General features: G+C 45.2%; 1 protein-coding gene across 10 annotated transcripts in view; it reads right to left on the bottom strand.

The window, feature by feature from the left end:
• HERC1 (HECT and RLD domain containing E3 ubiquitin protein ligase family member 1) overlaps positions 1-13,348 on the bottom strand; it is a 234,589-nt gene extending 221,241 nt beyond the window's left edge. For all 10 annotated transcript variants that reach the window (XM_050966953.1, XM_050966944.1, XM_050966945.1 and 7 more), the window contains exon 1: positions 13,234-13,348. The gene's annotated coding sequence lies outside the window, so the exon portion shown is untranslated. The remainder of the gene's footprint in view (positions 1-13,233) is intronic.
• Positions 13,349-21,014: the final 7,666 nt, after the last annotated feature.

Genomic DNA, 21,014 nt, shown 5'->3' with positions numbered 1-21,014 from the left:
CCTGGCACAAAGAGCACACATGTAAACAAAGACACTGATCCAGATGTGAACTAACATGCCATGATAGAGCAGGGGGAGAACTGCCAGAAGTATATAGTTAATCCAAAATAGGGATGCGTCCACACAAACCTCATACCAGCATAACTCATTCAAAAACAATTCCGTCACTTGCAAAGCAGAATAAAGATATGATAAGATGACAGGTAAATTTTAACACCTTGTGTGGACACAAATTTACACATTAAAAAAAAAAGCTTTCCCATGTGGACAAGCCTTTATTCACATACAGGAAGGGGAATAAGCTATGTCAGTCTAACGAACCTTGACACCAATATAACTGCATCCACACTGGGGAGTGGAAGGGAGGTTGTACTGTTTTAACTACGTTGATATAATGAAGTGATAGATATTGTTTAACCACACCAGTTCTAAGACATCTAAAATAGTACCTATAATTGAGGTTTTCAACCGTGGGGCATGCCTCCCTGAAGGTGCATGGAGGAACATTGGGCGGCACAATGCGCAAGGTATTTTTTATGATTATTACATAATAAGAACATGACACTGGAAATTACATTGAAATAGCATGGAGAGAGTGTTTTGCAATTGATTTAAGCAGATTGACTCTTTTGGCAGATATAAGGCTGTTGACACAGTACACAGAAGAGTGTTATAATGAATTTCATTATAAATACACCATTATTTCAATATCAACTATCATCTTTCCAACCTTCTGGTTTAGTGTAATGACAGGGTATGATATAACAAGCAGTTCTGCTGTGCTTATTCTGCTGGTGAGTTTGATATTTTTTAATACCATTATGTGGTGAAAAATGGATCGGTATATATTGTCAAAAGACAGTCATGTTCTGTAACAAAAGGGGGAAGCTAAAACAGTCATTACCAAGAAGAAAACTGCAGAAACAAGAAAATATAATGAAGCATATTTGGATTTTGGTTTCCACTTCCACTGCAGTTAATGGAAAAATAAGGCCTTAAAATGTGTAGTGTGTACAGTAACTTTAGCAAATGACAGCCTGAAACCACCAAAATTAAGATGCCGTTTAGAACAAACCATGGCGATCTGGTAGGAAAGACCAGAGATATTTTTGAACAAAAGCTACAAGAAATTAAACACACACACACACACACACACACACAGAAAAAAAAATGGTATCCACCTTGCAAGTGCAATAAAAGGCATGTCAAGTTGTTTACCACATTCTCAAAAAGTAAAACCTTACACAACTGGGGTAAAACTGGTTCTTCCAAGAGCAATTGACATTTGCAGGTCACTGCTCGGTGACAGTGTGGCAGAGAAGTTAAAAATGATCCCACTGTCAGACAACAGTCAGCTGTCAAATCTCTGAAATGTCAGAAAATATGAACATACAGCTGATCTCTTGATTGCAATCCAGTTTAAGGAAATATTGGAAGATTTTTTGTTCTGCAAGCCAATTAAGACGCATGCAACTGGATCTGAACTGTTAAATTAGAAAGTAATTTCAAAAAGTTCTCATGAGCTGAAGTAGGAAGCCTGCATCGGAATCTGTACGGATGGAGCTCTTCTATGTCTGGAGGTAGGACAGGCTTGAAAGCCAAAGTGTTTGAAATTGCTCCACATATATCATGGACTCATTGTATGATACACCACTAAGCTCTTGCAACTCGAAACATGAATCAGGAACTTACTGATGTTCTGAGTTCTGCTATTAAAGTTGTGAACTTTATCAAAACACAGCCCGCAAAGGCACAGTCTCTTTGCAATGTTTTGCGCAAAAATGAGAGTGGAGCATGATGCTTTTTTGTTTCACATTGAAGTCAGGTGTCTATCCGGATGGAAAGTGTTGCAACATTATTTATGAACTGTGAACCAAAGTTTGATTTTTTCTAGTGGATTTGAATTTTAGCAATGCAGATACTGTATGATCCCAACTGTCATGTGTTTTTGGTTTACCTTGCTGATATTTTTGATAAACTAAATTCTCTAGATGTCTCATTGCAAGGAACAGAAAGTACTATTTTTGACCTGCACAGCAAGATATCGGCACTCAAGAGAAACATTCACTGGAACACAAAGATTGAAACTGGTTTAAACGGTCCATTCCCATTGTTAACTGGCACTACTGACTAAACAGAATCTGAACTACTAAGCGTTGAGAACCCAATCAAGAATCACTTGACTTGTCTCAGAGCCAATTTGGATATTTTACCAAAGAAAATACACCCCATGAATGACTAGATTTTCCAGCCTTTTGTAGCTGAAGCATGGACCTTGTCCCACCCTTTCTGAGTGGTAGCCGTGTTAGTCTGTATCAGCAAAAAAACTAGGAGTCCTTGTGGCACCTTAGAGACTAACAAATGTATTTGGACATGAGCTTTTCTGGGCTAAAACCCACTTCATCAGATGCATGGAGTCGAAAATACAGAGGCAGGTATAAATACTCAAGACATGAGAAAATGGGAGTTACCCATCAGTGGGGGCTCAGTGTTAACTAGCCAATTCAATTAAGGTGGAAGTGGGCTATTCTCAATAGTTGTCAGGAAGGGAGGAAAATGACTTATGTAGTGCTAAGGAGTTCAATGTAATCAAACTGATTTCCCCCTGCTGATACTCACACCTTCTTGCCAACTAGTTGAAATGGGCCACCTTGATTACACTGAACTTATTAGCAATGTAGGAGGGATGATTGCTGGATGTCAAACCCAACTCCTCTTCTTCAGCATTTAAGATTTGACCCTGGTACCGAATATAGAGAATATTTGAAGAAAATGAGCTGGAGATAGAGAAACAAATGGGACAAGCACTAATGCTTGTAATTTAACTCTATCATTGCATATTTCTCTTTTTTAAGATCTCACTCAGTTTCCTCTGAATTTCAACAGCGTCAGCAATGAAATAGTTATTTTCCTGCATTTTTGTCAAGGCTACAGAAATAGGCTTCAGAGTACTCAGCATGTGTTCAACATTTCTCTTAAGCCCAATGTTGAGAACTTTGGCTGTGACAGTGCCATCTATTTTTTCACGATTTTGTTCATAAACTGCCATCAGATTAGGCCAGTTCTTGATACAGTGCTCAAAACAGTCCACTGCTGAGTTCCATTGCACATCTTGTGGGAGACTTAGCTTCGTTCCTCCCACTTTTTTCAGAGCAGCTGCTGCAAAATGGTTGCTACAGAAGTATTTTGCAACATCAACATTAGCCTTTATTTCTGAAGTCTTTGGCTAGGAGGTGCACCAAATGAGCACTGCAATCATATGTTATTAGCTTGGGAGTCTCTTCTAAATTTCTTTTCATCTTGGATACATTTGTAGCATTGTCTGTGACCAAGCTGCGTACTAGACATTTGAATTTTTTTTTCACAGTTTGTTATAGCTTTTACTGCTACTTCTTGTAAGTATTCTGGTGTGTGTGCATTTCCTGATGCATCAAATGTTTCCGCAAGGAAGACATTATCTTCTTCTGTTGTTATACAAGCACATACAACAGGATCATTATGGACATTGCTCCACCCATCAAGACTCAGGTTAACAATTTAACAATTTCACCCTCCAGACCTTTTGCTCACTGCTCAATTTCTCTTTCATACACTTTATCCAGCAATTTGCCTGTGACATCTGCTCTGTTGGGTAGACTGTATCCTGGTCTTAATGACTGAACCATGTTAATGAAGTGTAGGTTCTTAATCATACGGAAAGAAGAGTTTGTTACATAAACAAACCAGGCAATTTTTTCATCAGTTATCTCTTTTTGTAATCTGCTGGTTCTTATCGCAAACTTATCTATGGTTGTTTCTGGATGATGGAGATTTTTTTTTCCTTTTTGCTACAGGTGATGTACTGTGGCTATGTGACATACACGATATGACTGAAACACTATCATTGGCAGATAACTCTGTACCATAGAGTAACAACTATTTTTTTTTGCTCAAACATGAGAATTCAAGAATAGTCCAGAAGGAAGACAGGCAGTCCTTAAGAAAGAAGTATGAAATAACAAAGTTTATCAACCTGAAGATCCTGCACGTTCAGACATGTTCCTTTCATCATCTTCAACACAGCTTCCTCCTCAGAGAGAACACTTCTCATGATGTTTCATTTGGGCAACCAGGCTTTGCATTTCTTTGTTGCACTGTTTGCATTTTGCACGCATGCCTTTCTTACCCACAGGTAACGGAACTTTATTAAAACTTCACTGGGTCCCTAATCCATGAACTACTGGAACTCATTTACAAAACTTTTCTTAAACATTACATGAATATATCTTCTCACACTATACAATCAGAATTTATAATCCCTATTGCATGATGAAATATCTTTGAGACATAATGCATCTAAATTAAAACTATCTTTAGATAGGTTTTTTCCCTCAAAAAGCATTTTATCAAAAAACAACCTAATTTTTTTGGTCTTAAAAAAAATCATTGATTTGTATCCTCCCTGGTATCTGTGTATTTAAAACTTACAAGTGTACGTAATTTTATTAAAATTATGTTAAAGTCTCTGTTGGGTTTATAAATAGGCAATCAAGCACATTTTTGCATGTGTCTATTTTTATCTAGGTTGGGGGGCATAAGTCAAAGAGGGGAGTCAGCTCAAATAGGGATAACACCCTAATACAGAGGATCTCAACTTTTCCAGACTATTGTACCCCTTTCAGGAATGTGATTTGTCTTGCGGATCCCAAGTTACACCTAACTTGAAAATTACTTACTTACAAAATCACACATAAAAAAACAGAAGTGTCACAGCACACTGTTACTGAAAAAAAAAAAATTGCTCACTTTCTCATTTTTACCATATTATAAAATAAATCAATATGAATATAAATATTTTACTTAAATTTCAGTGTATGGTATATAGAACAGTATAAACAAGTCATTGTCTGTGTGAAATTTTTTTTGTACTGACACCGTTAGTGCTTATGTAGCCTGTTGTAAAATCAGGCAAATATCTAGATGAGTTGATATACCCCGAAAAGATCTGTGCCGGGCCGTCCTTAGGCATAGGCAGAATAGGCAGCCGTGTAGGGCCTCACTCTGTCTGGGGGCACCACTCTGCAGGCAGCCCAGACAGTGTAGAAGCAGGGCTGCTGGGTCCTAGAGAGAGCCGAATGCAGCACAGTCTGAGGAATGGGATTGGCTGCTGGGGTCTCTGGGAAGGGGAGGGGGTAGGGGTTGGAGAAGGAGCTCACCTGTGAGTGTGACTCTTTCCCCCCGGCTGAGGTGAGGTGAGGCAGGCTCTGTGGCTCTGGAACCAGTATCCTTTGTTGTCCCAAATAACATCCATTCTTCTCCCCCCCGCCCCACAGAGCATCCCCTCCTTTCTCCCTCCTCCCCAGGAGCACCCCTCTCTCTCTCTCCTCCCTCCCCTCCATCAGGGCTGGGTTGGGTGAAGTGCTGGGGGATAGGTGGGGGCAGGGCTGGCTGGCTGCCTGCTGAGGAATGAAAGTGAAAGTAACTCACTTCCTCGGCAGGCAGCCAGGATTGGAATGTCACACAGGGCTTGGCTGGGGTTAGCCAGATGTGTGAAAAATCAGGATAGGGGATTGGGGTACAGTGATCAGATATCCCTATTTTATAGGGACAGTCCTAATTTTGGGGTCTTTTTCTTATATAGGCTCCTTTTACACACCCCCCACCCCATCCCTGTCCTGATTTTTCACACTTTCTGTCTGGTCACTCTAGGTGGGGGTAATTGGTGCCTATATAAGACAAAGCCCCAAATATCGGGACTGGCCCTATAAAAACAGGACATCTGGATCTGGCCACCCTAGCTGGGGAGCGCCTCTCCCCCAGGCTGGCAGCTGCCAGCGATCCATCTCATCCGGGGGGAGCTGCACAGGGCAGGATGAGCTGCTGTGGCTCCATGAGTGCCCCGTCTCTGAGATCATATGCTGTGCTAACTTCACTATGGTTCGTAAGGCTGGTGGTGGTGCCCATTGGTGTGTGATTGGACCTGAGGGTTTGCTGCTGCTGTTGCCACGCTGCACCCCAAGAGGTGGATTTTGGGGTCCTGCAGTTTTCCACCTATCTCCTCCTCTACTGAAGCTGTTGGACCAGCAGGCTAGGGGGTGAGCCAAGCATAAAAGCAGTACTTTGTTGCCATTTAGATTGTCATTTAACAACTTTGTGTGCCAAAAATTCTTGCTAACAATCCTGAATCCAATTTCAATATATTTTTTTAAATCAATATCTTAGCCAAAAACAGGAAATAAGTTGTTGACAATTATTAGTGAGAGGTTTGGTTTGAGGCAGGGAGTGGGCCAGTTTTCATCAGAGAAACAAAAAATGTTGACTGACTTTCCTATAGCCTGTTACTCCTGATAAGAGCCCTCCAACAACTGTAATATGCTCATCTCCTTACTAGTGTATAAAGCAGGTGTCGGCAACCTACAGCACATGTGTCAAAGGTGGTAGGTGAGCTGATTTTTGATGGTATGCAGCAGTAGGCTGAGCGGCTCAGCCCATCACTGCTCTGGGGTTCCGGCTGCTGCCCTATTGCCAGCTGGGATACCAGCCATCGGCCCCACTCAGCACCTGCTGCTGGCCTGGGGACCCCCAAGGAACCACAGGCTGGCGGTGGGCTGAGCAGGCCAGCTGAACCACTCAACCTGCTGTCAGCCTGGGGTTCCATTCACTCAGCTGGCAGCGGGCTGAGTGGGCTGGTGGCGGGCTGAGCGGGCTGGTGGCGGGCTGAGCAGGGCCGGTGGGGGGTTGAGTGGCTCAGTCTGCTGCCAGTCTGGGGTGCCAGCAGCACTCAGCCTACTGCTACTCCGGGGTTGCGGCTGCCAGCCCCTTGCCAGTCAGGAGCTCAGCCGCCAGCCCCACTCTGCCTCCTGCCAGCCTGGGTGAGCAGAATCCCAGGCTGGCAGTGGGCTGAGGGGGGGGTTGGCGGCCGGGATCCTGGCTGGCAGGAGTTGGTGGTCAGAACCCCAGACCAGCAGCGGGCTGAGCAGGGCCTGGGATCCTTGTCTAGGGTTCCAGCCACCAGCCCACTGCCGGTTTGGAGTTTCATTTACTCAGCTGGCAGTGGCCTGAGCAGGACCAGTGGCCAAGACCTCAGATAATAACAATAGTTTATTTATATAATATAGACAGAGAGAAACCTTCTACAAACATTAAAATGTATTACTGGCACGAGAAACCTTAAATTACAGTGAACTTGGCGCACCACTTCTGAAAGGTTGCCGACCCCTGATATAGTGTGACCATATGTTGTACTAAGATTCTCCTGCCTTTTTTTTCCCTGTGAGTCAGTATAACTTTTGCCAGCCCAGAAGTTGGGCAGCCAATGTCTTACGTTTTCACAATGTTTTCTCCAACTTTCATAAAGTAAATACATAGTTAATACGAGTTAAAAAGGCCAGGGACACTTCTTTGTGAAGAATCTGTACAGCAGATCATGCCCATAGACGATCCAGAAAAGAAATTTGAGGTTGAATTTTTTAATGTTGTGATGGATAAAGCAGTATCTGCTGTTGATGAAAGGTTTAATACCTTGCAAGTACACCATGAACAGTTTGGATTTTTGTATGACATAACTAAATTCAACAAAATAGGAAAACAAGAGCAACTAATGAAAAAGTGCTAGAACCTAGAGAGCCTCCTGAAGCATGGTGATAGTTCTGATTTAAATAGACTTGAATTGTACGAAGAATTGAGTACACAGTCATCAATGTTTCCACATGCAAAATCGGTGATGGACATTGTACAGTTTATTCATACCAGCAAACTTGTTGACATATATCCTAATGTGTACATTGCCACTCGTATTCTACTGACAATTCCTGTAACAGTAGCATCAGGAGAACGGAGTTTCTCAAAACTAAAGCTCATTAAAAACTATCTCCGCTCTACAATGAGTCAGGAATGCTTAACTGGTCTTGCTATTCTTGCAATCGAACAAGACACGACTTTGTCTTTGTCATACGATGACATTATTACTGATTTTGCAGCCAAAAAAGCCAGAAAGATTGCTTTTAATTAAAAACAAATCTTTGTTTCAATAACTCTTCATATAAATTTCCAATAAAATTTTGATAAATTAAAAAAATATACTATTTGCATCATTCTGTCATATCAGAATTTTTTCTATAGTGCTGCTTCTTTAGCGCTAGTCCAACAGCATTACAGTGTGCTTAATTAAGTTAAACTGGTTTTAATAACGTGAATGTGGCAAGTTTTCCAATACTGTAAGCTTATGTTTGTGTTGCTAAGAGCAGATCAGGCACAGGGGCACCAGTTTAATAATCTCGCCTAGGGCACCATAAATCCTAAGGCCGGCCCTGGATCTGTGTATCTCCAGGCGTACCCAGACCCCTGGTTGAGAACCACTACCCTAGTAGATTCCCACCAGCTACCAGTTGCTGGGGTTCTGGCTTCCCTCCCAAGCATTGCCCTCAACATTTTTCTTATCATTACCTAATATTTTTAGTTCTATATTAGTTGTGTGGTAAAATGTGGAGTAATGGGAGTCTAGAGGGACAAGCAGATGGGCAGAAGAGGGTGCAATTGATTCCAAAATGTTAGAAAAGATTAGTACAGCGGAGAAATTACGGGAGAGAAAAAGTAAGATACAAAGAGGAGACGAAGGTTGATAACGTTATAACTGAATGTGATCGTTAGGGCTGTCAATCACAGTTAAATCACGTGATTAACTCAAAAATATTAATTGCAATTTAAAAAAATTGTAATTGCACTGTTAAACAATACAATACCAATTTAAATTCATTAAATATTTTGGATGTTTTTCTGCATTTCCATATGTATTGTATTCTGTGCTGTAATTGAAATCAAAGTGTATATTATTTTTTATTACATATATTTGCACTGTAAAAATGATAAACAAAAGAAATAGTATTTTTCAATTCATCTCATACAAGTACCGTCATGCAATCTCTGTCATGAAAGTGCGACTTACAAATGTATTTTTTTTGGTTACACAACTGCACTCAAAAAACAAAAGAAATCTAAAACTTCAAGGCCTACAAGTTCACTCAGTCCTATTTTTTGTTCAGCCAATCACTAAAACAAACAAGTTTGTTTATATTTACTGGAGATAAAGCTGCCCTCTTCTTATTTACAATGTCACCTGAAAGTGAGAACAGACATTTGCATGACACTTTTATAGCCGGCATTGGAAGGTATTTACATGCCAGATATGCTGAACATTCATATGCCCCTGCATGCTTCAGCCACCATTTCAGAGGACATGCTTCCATGCTGATGATGCTCGTTAAAAAATAATGCATGCACTAAATTTGTGACTGAACTCCTTAGGGGAAAATTGTTGTGTCCTCTGTTCTGTTTTACCTGCATTCTGCCATATATTTCATGTTTAGTCTCAGATGATGACTCATCACATTTTGTTCATTTTTAAGAACACTTTCACTGCAGATTTGACAAAAACACAAAGAAGATACCAATGTGAGATTTCTAAAGATAGCTACAGCACTCGACCCAAGTTTAAGAATCTGAAGTGCCTTCCAAAATCTGAGAGGAAACAAGGTGTGGAGCATGCTTTCAGAAGTCTTAAAGGAGCAACACTTGGATGTGGAAACTACAGAACCGGAACCATCAAAAAAGAAACTCAACCTTCTGCTAGTGGCATCTGACTCATATAATGAAAATGAACATGCACCAGTCTGCACTGCTTTGGATCGTTATCGAGCAGAAGCCATCATCAGCATGGATGCATGTCCTCTGGAATCATGGCTGAAGCATGAAGGGACATATGAATCTTTAGTGTATCTGGCACATAAATATCTTGCGACGCCAGCTACTACGGTGCCATGAGAACGCCAGTTCTCACTTTCAGGAGACATTATAAACAAGAAGTGGGCAGCATTATCTCCTGCAAACGTTACCAGACTTGTTCGTCCGAGCGATTGGCTGAACAAGAAGTAGGACTGAGTGGACCTGCAGGCTCTACAATTTTACATTGTTTTATTTTTAAATGCAATTTTTTTAATTAACATAACTCTACATTTGTAAATTCAACTTTTTATCATAAAGAGATTGCACTACAGTGCTTGTATTAGGTAAATTGAAAAATACTATTTCTTTTGTATTTTTTACAGTGCAAACACTTGTAATCAAAAATAAATATGGAGTGAGCACTGTACACTTTGTATTCTGTGTTGTAATTGAAATTAATATATTTGAAAATGTAGAAAACATCCAAAATATTTAATTAAATGGTATTCTATTATTATTTTACAGTGCGATTAATCGTGATTAATTTTTTTAATGGCTTGACAGCCCTAATTATAATATACAATTGTTTTATTTGTATGCACTACAAGATGGGCAAGGTAATATCTTTATTGGACCAACTTCTTTTGGTAAGAAAGACAAGTTTTCAGACTTACAGAGAGTTCTTTATTTGTTTAAATTGCAGGGGGTGTATCCTTAAGGCATAATGCTAAGTATTTTTCACAGTGGCTAGTAGGTGTAGTCCACAGACCAGTAGATATTGGATGAATTACTGACATACCAATTCAAGATATGCCCTCTACTTGCCAATGTAAAAGTTCATCTGTCTTCACGAGGCCCATCTCCTAAGTTTTCAAAGATCCTCTGGAGTTCTTTAGTCCTGACTAACCTAAATAACTTGGTGTCATCTTCAAGTTCACTCCTATTTTACAAATCATTAATATATTAAACCCCACCACACCCAATCTCATTTTCACCTGCTCATAACCAAGGCTTGAAAAACCCATCGGCCCATAGAAAACTGGAAGAAGTGAGCTCAAAGTAATCTGCTGCTTTTGGGAAAAGCTAAAAGTGATGGAGCTATCCAAAGAACAGAAACTCAGAAAGGAGTAGCAGAAATCCAAAGGCAGCAGCAAGAAGAATGGGAAAAGAGTTGAGTAGCAGAGATACCTGACGTATACATACACACACCAAGTCTGAGGGAAAGGAAGCAAGGGATTCCCTGACAACAACTAGAAAGGGCTTCAAGTTTATCAGACACATACTAACCAGAAGCCGACACAAAAGATGAAGCCCCTAAGCAGGGTCCCAGGACAAAACCATGGTAAGAATTGTACTACCCTTGCTCTACCCAGCAGCTGGAGGAGGGGGAACTAGTCTTTTAATCAAATCAGACACACTACAATTCACTGATTCCTCCCACTCCTTTATCTTTTATCAGCCTGGAGCTAGTGGAGTCATCAATTTTCAAGTCCCGTTGAGCGTTTTCTAACAAAAAAAGGTCCTTTTCTGCTGAACCTTTCCATCCATTATCCGAAAGGTAAGAGGTTTTTTTTAAATTTCAAGTTACATAAGAGTGATAATTTTTAAACAATTTTAACTAATTGACATAAAGTAATATTCATATGCAGCATGAAGCTGCTACTAAGTTTAGAACTGTACGCTTTTGTGCCTGTTTCATTGTGGGGTTCTACAGCTGCATAGTCAAAAGCTTTCCAACTAGAGTAGTATGCAGAGAAAACAGTAGATAGTTTCATTTCCCTTTCCTCCTTCTAAAAACTGAAATGCATGAAAACATAAGCTAATGTCAATCACACTTTTAAACAGTTCAAGAGTCATACAGTAAAGATACGATTTTCATAGCAATCATTACTCACCTACATTACACCTATACAATATTTTAGAATAGTAATTAATTGTACTTTAAGATCCAGTGGGTCCCAGTTTGGTACTCCTATATGCACTATTCCTATTCACTTCAGTGGGGAACATGTGTATTTGAGAGATAGATTAGGTACTGTTTGTACAATGTAGACAAGTTAAGGTTACTATGAGCCTCAGCTTTTGCATTTCCAGCCTCAATTGTTGTATGAAATATTTAAGTTTCTCTCTCTATCATGTAAGTTAGTGTACAGATTCCTAAGAACTGAGATCCTTCAGGATGAAAGATCTTCACAATGTATCCTATCACTACTATTTAAAAAAAACTCACGTACTGTAGGCTCTTTGTAACTTCAGTAAATCATTTCCAACCTTCAAAAAGGGAATACTAATATAGCCACATAGAGGCATTTAAACTGGCTTAATGCAAAGGTCAATCACAAGAGGCAGCCATGACCAAAGGTTACACTGGGCAAGTTCCCAGGCACTGAGTAACCCCTGCTAAACTCCACAGCTACTGGATTCAAGGATAAACAGTACAATCAATTGGGACATCCAGAGTGGGGAAACCTGGCCCGGCCTGGCAATACAGGAGATGCCTCTGTAGGGTGAGGATCAGGGTCTTCTCTCCAGCCCCTCAATCTCCATCCTTTCCTTGATTTTTCCCCCCTGCACCTCTACTATGAAATTTAATCAAAATTTATGACAAAATCATATCCTTACTCATGAGTTACACAGTCCAGCAAAGAACAACCTGCTCAGGTACGTTATATCAACACAGGAAAGAATAGGTCTAACAGGGATAAGGAGGTTCTACACCTCAACGCCCTGCTCCACCCTAAGTGGGGTGCAAGATGAGGACAAATATGTCTAGAACACATCCAAAAAACAATCTATTTAGAGAACACAGGAAAAGCTGCATGCTGGCCAAAGTGAGCTATTAGAGCACCATTCAACTAAGGTCATGAAAAAAATACCTTGGAAATGGAAGTATGTGGATCTTTCTCTCTACTGCAGCCAACAAGCCACAGGGTGCAATGCAAATCAGACAACAGGTCAGGAGATGTTTACCATACTTAAAGTCGTACGTCATTGACAAAAGTCTACACAATTATTTCTGCCTTCATTTTATGATACCAGCCAGAGCAGCCCAGAACACAGAATTAAACACATAGAAGTGACAAGCAATGCACATGCTACAATCAGTTCATCGTTACCATGAGGTGGGGGAGGCGGGGCAGCGGCGCAGACTTAGAGGAGTTGTGGATCTCATCCCAACATACAGCAAAAAGGTACCTTATATCTAATACTGTCTAAAAGAAGAGACTCGACGAGACTTCTAGACCGGAAGGGAAAACTACCTTCCCTGAGCTCCGGGAACTGGGCAGCGGAAGGGGGGATATCTGGCTTCGCTTCATTTTCTGCCCTTCACTCCACCCCTCTATACACCTTAACCCCTCTGCCCCCGCCCCCCTGCGCCATAGGAGCACAGCGCCCGCCCCCTCCAGACCAGGGGGCTGCAGTCAGTTGGGCTTTGAACCCGGCTCGCCTGCTTCGGGCCTCCCCACCCGGCCGCTGCCGGCTGCGGACGCGCCGAGGCCGGGCTCGCGCACAGGGGCGGAGGGAGTCAGTTACCAGGGTCCAGGCGGAGCAGCAGCTGCTCGAGGCCCGGAGGTGGCAGGTCCCGGCCCGGAGTCGCGTTCTTTCCGCAGCGGCGGCAGCTTGTCAAAGAGAAAACATGACGTGGGAAGGAGGCGGTGCGATCTCGCGGGGCAAGCGCCCAACTCTCGCGAGACCCGATCGCGACTTTCCCTCTTCCCCAGGCTGGGGGGCGGGGCGGCTCCTGGAGTTCCACCCTGTCTGCGTCGGGGCTGAGTCTGGCTGGCGGGAGCGCGCGTAGCCTCGAACAAGGCTGTGCCCCGCCTGCACGTGCGCCCCGACACACACTCACGGGCGGAGCGGCGGAGCGCAACGTGCCGCTTGTTTCCCGCTGTGCCATGCAGCCCACGGTCACCGCGTCCCCTCCACACACGGGCACAGTGTGCACCTGGCATCCCGCCGTGTGCCCCATGTAGTGTGCCCGCCCCTGGCCCCTGCTGTGCCGTGCCCTCTGCCACATCCCCACACGAGCCTTTGCAGCACCCGGCACCCCGCCACATGCCCATGTAGTGTGCCCACCCCGGCCCCTGCTGTGCCGTGCCCTCTGCCACATCCCCACACGAGCCTCTGCAGCACCCGGCATCCCGCCGTGTGCCCCATGTAGTGTGCCCACCCCGGCCCCTGCTGTGCCGTGCCCTCTGCCACATCCCCACACGAGCCTCTGCAGCACCCGGCACCCCGGCGTATGCCCCGTGTAGTGTGCCCGCCTCTGGCCCCTGCTGTGCCGTGCCCTCTGCCACATCCCCACACGAGCCTTTGCAGCACCCGGCACCCCGCCACATGCCCCATGTAGTGTGCCCACCCCGGCCCCTGCTGTGCCGTGCCCTCTGCCACATCCCCACACGAGCCTCTGCAGCACCCAGCATCCCGACGTGTGCCCCATGTAGTGTGCCCGCCCCTGGCCCCTGCTGTGCCGTGCCCTCTGCCACATCCCCACACGAGCCTCTGCAGCACCCGGCATCCCGCCGTGTGCCCCATGTAGTGTGCCCACCCCGGCCCCTGCTGTGCTGTGCCCTCTGCCACATCCCCACACGAGCCTTTGCAGCACCCGGCATCCCGCCGTGTGCCCCATGTAGTGTGCCCGCCTCTGGCCCCTGCTGTGCCATGCCCTGTGCCACATCCCCACACGAGCTCCTGCACAGCGTGCACCCGGCACCCCGCCACATGCCCCATGTAGTGTGCCCGCCTCTGGCCCCTGCTGTGCCATGCCCTGTGCCACATCCCCACACGAGCTCCTGCACAGCGTGCACCCGGCACCCCGCCCCATGCCCCATGTAGTGTGCCCACCCCGGCCCCTGCTGTGCCGTGCCCTCTGTCACATCCCCACACGAGCCTCTGCAGCACCCGGCACCCCGCTGTATACCCCATGTAGTGTGTCCGCCCCTGGCCCCTGCTATGCCGTGCCCTGTGCCACATCTTCATATGAGCCCCTGCACAGCGTGCACCTGGCACCCCGCCATGTGCCCCATGTAGTGTGCCCGCCCCTGGCCCCCTGCTGTGCCGTGCCCTCTGCCACATCTTCGTATGAGCCCCTGCACAGTGTGCACCCGGCACCCCGCCACATGCCCCATGTAGTGTGCCCGCCCTTGGCTCCTGCTGTGTCGTGCCCTCTGCCACATCTTCATATGAGCCCCTGCACAGTGTGAACCTGGCACCCATGGCCTCTGTCACATCCCTGGAGCCCTGGAGCACAATGTGCAGCACAGCCCGCCATGAGCCTCATGCACAGGGTGCATCTTGTGCCTCGCTGTTTCATAGGGCCTGCCCCATCCCTACCATAACTCTGTGCACTACAAGCCCCATGGCACAATGTGCATGGGTGGCAGGTTTGTATAATTTTTGGTGGTGCCCAAGTGGATCTGTCCCATCCATAGGATCGACCGGGGCAACCACCCCGGGCCTCGTGCTTTGGAGGGCCCTGTGCTTCAGGGGATGCGGGTCCAGGGTGGCCTGGAGGGTTAGCAAGGTGCCTGGCGCCAACAGCAGCAAGCAACCCTGCTCCGCACCATCTCTTCCCACTTCGCCCACACTCCACCTCTTCCCCAAAGCTCCCGCCCCTGAGCAATGCCAGGAGCCAGCAAGGTGGAGCGGAGTGGGCTGGGGCCAGGTCACTCACTGCTGTCAGTACCAGGCCTCCCACTAACCCCCCAGGCTGCCCTGGACCCTAGGACCCCCTGAAGCACAAGGGGGGGCGGGCAGAGGGTTGTGTGGGTCTCTGTGGGGTGGGAGGAGTGATGGACGGAGCCAGCCGCAGCCTGGGTCTGCTCTGCAGAGGGGTGTTGCTATAGCCCCCTCAGAAAGCCCTCTCTGTACTGTGTATTTTATGCCAGTCCTGGGGTGCCCATCGCTGCTCCTTTCCCCTACCCACAGCTCCATCTGTCTGTCCCCACACCCCCCTCCCCCCGGCTGTGTCTGTGTGTCTCTGACAGGGACAAACACGCAATTATCTTAGCTCTTTATACACATTTAATGAATTTCACTGCTACCCCTTTTTCATAGATGGGGAAAACTGGTGTACAGAGAGGTTAAAGGACCTAGTACAGGTCACAAAGCAAGTCTGGTGTGGAGTAGTCACCCATCTCAAATTTTGCAGGACATTTCCTAAACCCAGGGGACAGTTCTGCTACAGGTGACAAAGCAAGGCTGAAATAAGGGTCAGAGGCAAATCTGGGATTAAAAACCACAGGAATTCATTGCTCAGACACCCTATTCAGACTACAGTACTTTACTGCATCCTAAAATCTACCGCCTGGATTCATGAGATTCTCTATCTGCGGCGGGAATAGAATCCATAATGTTCTACTCCAAAACCTGCAGTTCTTGATTCACTCAAACTGAATGATAATCTCCATTAGCAATAGTTAGTATTATACTACTCTCGCACAGATTGCAGCCACAGAGGATAATGTTGAAGAGGTGCCATCAACTAGAACAGTGGTTCTCAAACTGGGGCCGCCGCTTGTGTAGGGAAAGCTCCTGGCGGGCTGGGCCAGTTTGTTTACCTGCCCCGTCCGCAGGTCTGACCGATCACGGCTTCCACTGGCCGCAGTTCGCCGCTGCAGGACAGTGGGAGCTGCTGGAAGCGGCACGGGCCGAGGGACGTATCAGCCCCCGCTGCCAGCAGCTCCCATTTGCCTGCAGCGGTGAACCATAGCCAGTGGAAGCTGCGATCGGCCGGACCTGCAGACGGGGCAGGTAAACAAACTGGTCTGGCCTGCCAGGGGCTGTCCCTACACAAGCGGCGGCCCCAGTTTGAGAACCACTGAACTAGAAGACTCATTTCCGTTTGAAATTTTTGCAGACACTTTAGTTACAAGTAGCACCTTGGTGTGTTGAACAGCTTTTTGTGTAGTCACCTTCACTGTTCCCCATGCAGTATCAGTTTCTCTCTTGTTGAAAAGACTTTTCCAAACAAGCGTAAACAGGGGAGCAGGGTGGGAGGAAAAGCATGATAAAATACATAATTTTTAAATATTAAGGACATACTATTTTAAAGTGCTATGTCAAAAGCTAGACTTTTTTAGCAAACGAGTGAATTACACCTCTACCTCGATATAACGCTGTCCTCAGGAGCCAAAAAATCTTATCGTGTTATAGATGAAACTGTGTTATATCGAACTTGCTTTGATCCGCTGGAGTGTGCAGCCCCGCCCCACTCGGAGTACTGTTTTACCGCGTTATATCATAATTCGTGTTATATTGGGTCACGTTATATCGAGGTAGAGGTGTACCATAAACTAAGTTCACAAGTGTCCTTTTAACTCAAGGAATTTAGACTCATGCACATTTAATATTTTTGAACTATGAAAACTTACATACCAATTTGGTCAAAGTCTCAGGCCTGGTCTACACTATGCGTTTATACCAATTTTAGCAGCGTTAAAACAATTTAACGCTGCACTCGTCCACACAACGAGGCCCTTTATATCGATATAAAGGGCTCTTTAAATCGGTTTCTGTACTCCTCCCCGACGAGAGGAGTAGTGCTGAAATCGGTATTACCATATCGGATTAGGGTTAGTGTGGCCGCAAATCGACAGTATTGGCCTCCGGGCGGTATCCCACAGTGCACCACTGTGACCGCTCTGGAAAGCAATCTGAACTCAGATGCACTGGCCAGGTAGACAGGAAAAGCCCCGCGAACTTTTGAATTTCATTTCCTGTTTGCCCAGCGTGGAGCTCTGATCAGCACAGGTGGCGATGCAGTCCCAAATCCAAAAAGAGCTCCAGCATGGATCGTACAGGAGATACTGGATCTGATCGCTGTATGGGGAGACAAATCTGTTCTATCAGAGCTCCGTTACAGAAGACAAAAGCATTTGAAAAAAATCTCCAGGCTAAGATACAGAGTCCACAGCACAGTGCTGTGTGACAAGCGTAATGGACAAGCGTAACGGAAAGCCAAAGAATCAAATGGACGCTCATGGAGGAAGGGAGGAGGGACTGAGGACTCCAGCTATCCCACAGTCCCCGCTGTCTCCGAAAAGTATTTGCATTCTTGGCTGAGCTCCCAATGCCTGTAGGGTCAAACACGTTGTCCAAGGTGGTTCAGGATATATCTCATCAGTTTACTCCCCCTCTCCCCCCTTGAAAGAAAAGGGAAAAAAATCGTTTGTTGACTTTTTTCAATGTCACCGTATGTCTACTGCATGCTGCTGGTAGACACAGTGCTGGGGCAATGAAGAGCAGCATCCTCTCCCCTCCCTTCCCCGGTGGCAGACGGTACAGTGCAGTAGGACTGGTAACCGTTCTCGTCTTCAGCCCATGAGTGCTCCTGGCTGGCCTCAGGTGAGGTCGGCCGGGGGCGCCTGGGTAAAAATAGGAATGACTCCCGGTTATTCCCGGCAGATGGTACAGAACGGCTGGTAACCGTCCTCATCATAGCAACTGTGGGCTAAACTCCATCAGCCCCCCCACCCCTTTCATGTCTAAAGAAAAGATTCTGTACTGCCTGGACTATCATAGCAGCGGGATGCTGCGCTCCTCTCCCCTCCACCGTTTAATGTCCTGCCTGGACTATCATAGCAGCTGGAGGCTGCCTCCCCCTCATTTTATCTCACTAAAAAGTCAGTGTTGCTTATTCCTTATTACTTCATCACACACATGGAGGGACCCTGCAAAGGTAGCCCAGAAGGGTTGGGGGAGGAGGGAAGCAATGGGTGGAGTTGTTGCACGGACACCCCCTAGAATGGTATGCAGCTCATCATTTCTGTGGGATCTGACATGGAGCGGCTGGGCTCTCTGGTTCTCTGACACACTGGTTCTCTAGTACACTTGCCCCATATTCTAGGCAGGACTGACTATTTTTAGATACAACATATAGGAGGAAATGACCCGGGGGGTCATTCCCATTTTTGTCTTTGCGCCCCCGGCCGACCTCAGCGAAGGTCAGTCAGGAGCACCCATGACAGCAGCAGACGGTACAGAATGACTGATAACTGTCATCTCATCGCCAATTTACAATAGCACAGCAGACGGTACGGAACAACTGGTAACCATCTCTGCTACCTTGCAAAGGCAAATGAATGCTGCTGTGTAGCGCTGCAGTACCGCCTCTGTCAGCGGCATCCAGTACACATATGGTGACAGTGACAAAAGGCAAAACGGGCTCCATGGTTGCCATGCCATGGCGTCTGCCAGGGCAATCCAGGGAAAAAGGGCGAGAAATGATTGTCTGCCGTTGCTTTCACGGAGGAAGGAATGAGTGACGACATTTACCCAGAATCACCTGCGACACTGTTTTTGCACCATCATGCATTGGGATCTCAACCCAGAATTCCAAAGGGCGGGGGCGACTGCGGGAACTATGGGATAGCTACCCACAGTGCAACGCTCCAGAAATCAACGCTAGCCTCGGTGCATGGACGCACACCACCGAATTATTGTGCTTTGTGTGGCCATGTGCATTCGACTTTATACAATCTGTTTTACAAAACCGGTTTATGTAAAATCAGAATAATCCTGTAGTGTAGACGTACCCTCAGGCTTCTGACAAGTTGCTAATGCTTCCCTCCACCTCCCCATATAGCAGTAGCACCAAAAGCCCCAGTCAAAAGGCACATAAAAAGGTCATAGCCCCTACCCTGAAGCACTTACAATCTAAGGCTCCAATCCTGAAATTTAGTGTATATGGGAATACATCTGCATGGAGCCCCATTGATTTCAAAATCTGCAGAAGTACAAGTCAACCTCAAGATGGGGCCTAAGAAGACAAGCAACATATGAAGGGTAGGAAGGGAAGGAAGCAAGTATACAGAAAGTAATAGTAAAGAAGGCTATTTGGAAAGAATCAGTTGGAAACACATCACTGATCTTAACTCAAAATGCTTCTTATAGTTTCAGCATACACATTTTTTAAAAGATACATAATATGTAATCTGGGATTTTCAGAGGTGTCTAACTCCCTTCAATTCCTTTAAAAATCCCATCCATATAATAATTCCTGCTGTCAGATACCAGTCTGTGAACCAAGGAAAACAAAGGAAAAAATCTAGGTTATTGTGCCCAGTTTATAACTGCAAGCATAGTATCCACCAGTATGCAGCTCAAATTCCTGTTGAGGAGGAAGGCAGAATATAGCTACGTTCTTCCTACAGTTTCAAATGGATGTATTATTCTTCATCACTTCCGGTCCTAAGCTGTGGTGTAGTGTTGCTGTTCACTATTAAACAGCTGCTGTGCTGCATTCCATATCTGAGGTAGCTGCACTTCAGTAGAGAGCAAAACTTCTTGTATAATTTTCAACCTATATGTGTCACTTTGGAAACTTATGGGGTGAAAAGTACAATCAAATTATTACAGCTATTGGCAATTATAACAGCTACCTGCTAAGAGGTTAATTTATCTCAGTTGTTTATACAGCTGAGAGCAGTGTGTGCGCTCATTTTTATGCTCACATTTAAAATCTTTATTTTCTTCCAAATTAAGTAAAAATCAATGTTACCTTACTTTTTTTTGGCAATAGCTGCTACATGTTATCTTGGTTGATATATAAGTGTTTCAGTTCAAGTAACTGAGGCAAACCCATTGGGTTTATGCTTTCAAAAGTGAAAATTCAGGTAGGGAATTTTTTCCCCCCCTCAGGATCCTTGGTGTCCATCCAGACACTTGAGTGATAGTTCCTCCCAAAAAGCAGATGAAGACAGGACACTATACTGTGGAAAGAATTAAGTCATTAAAAAACAGTCTAATTGTTTCTCAGCATTCAGTTGACTATTATGAAAGCAGTGCTCAAAGATTTTTGCTAATAAACTTTAATAATGCCACGAACATTCCCAAGAAAAGATTACATAAACAGAGTGGTCAATTTACACAGGGACAGAAAGTGGAGTGGCATTAAAGATCTCAAAGAAAATAAATCCGATAGGAAAATTTTCCTCTCTCTTTTCAACCTTCCATACCAGACCAGTCATTTGGGACTTCCCAAAGCAGTTAAAGCACATGAGTTCAGGACTCAGAGGCACTGATAACTACCTGCAATACATCTCTGCTAGCAAACCTCTGGCCACCAAGGCTTGTACATCAACTCTGCATTGCTTAGAACAACTGTGCTCAACATCCAGCTGGCTACCTTACAATTCTCTAGCAAAGACTCTTCCCCTCTTTCTGCCCATGATAATCCCATTTATCGAGTTGAATGTGCCTTAAAAATGGCTTTGGTACCACTTTTCCACTTGTCAGTTATTTAATGCACTCAGAAGCAGTCAATTGGCATGCTGCTTGGCTTTTGCTTAGTCCTATGTGCAGAGCAAACAGTC

Source organism: Gopherus flavomarginatus, chromosome 9 (assembly GCF_025201925.1).
Source record: "Gopherus flavomarginatus isolate rGopFla2 chromosome 9, rGopFla2.mat.asm, whole genome shotgun sequence".
Lineage (NCBI taxonomy): Eukaryota > Metazoa > Chordata > Testudines > Testudinidae > Gopherus > Gopherus flavomarginatus.
Note: the sequence above shows the minus strand (reverse complement) of the source record. Positions and strands in the feature narration are given on the sequence as shown.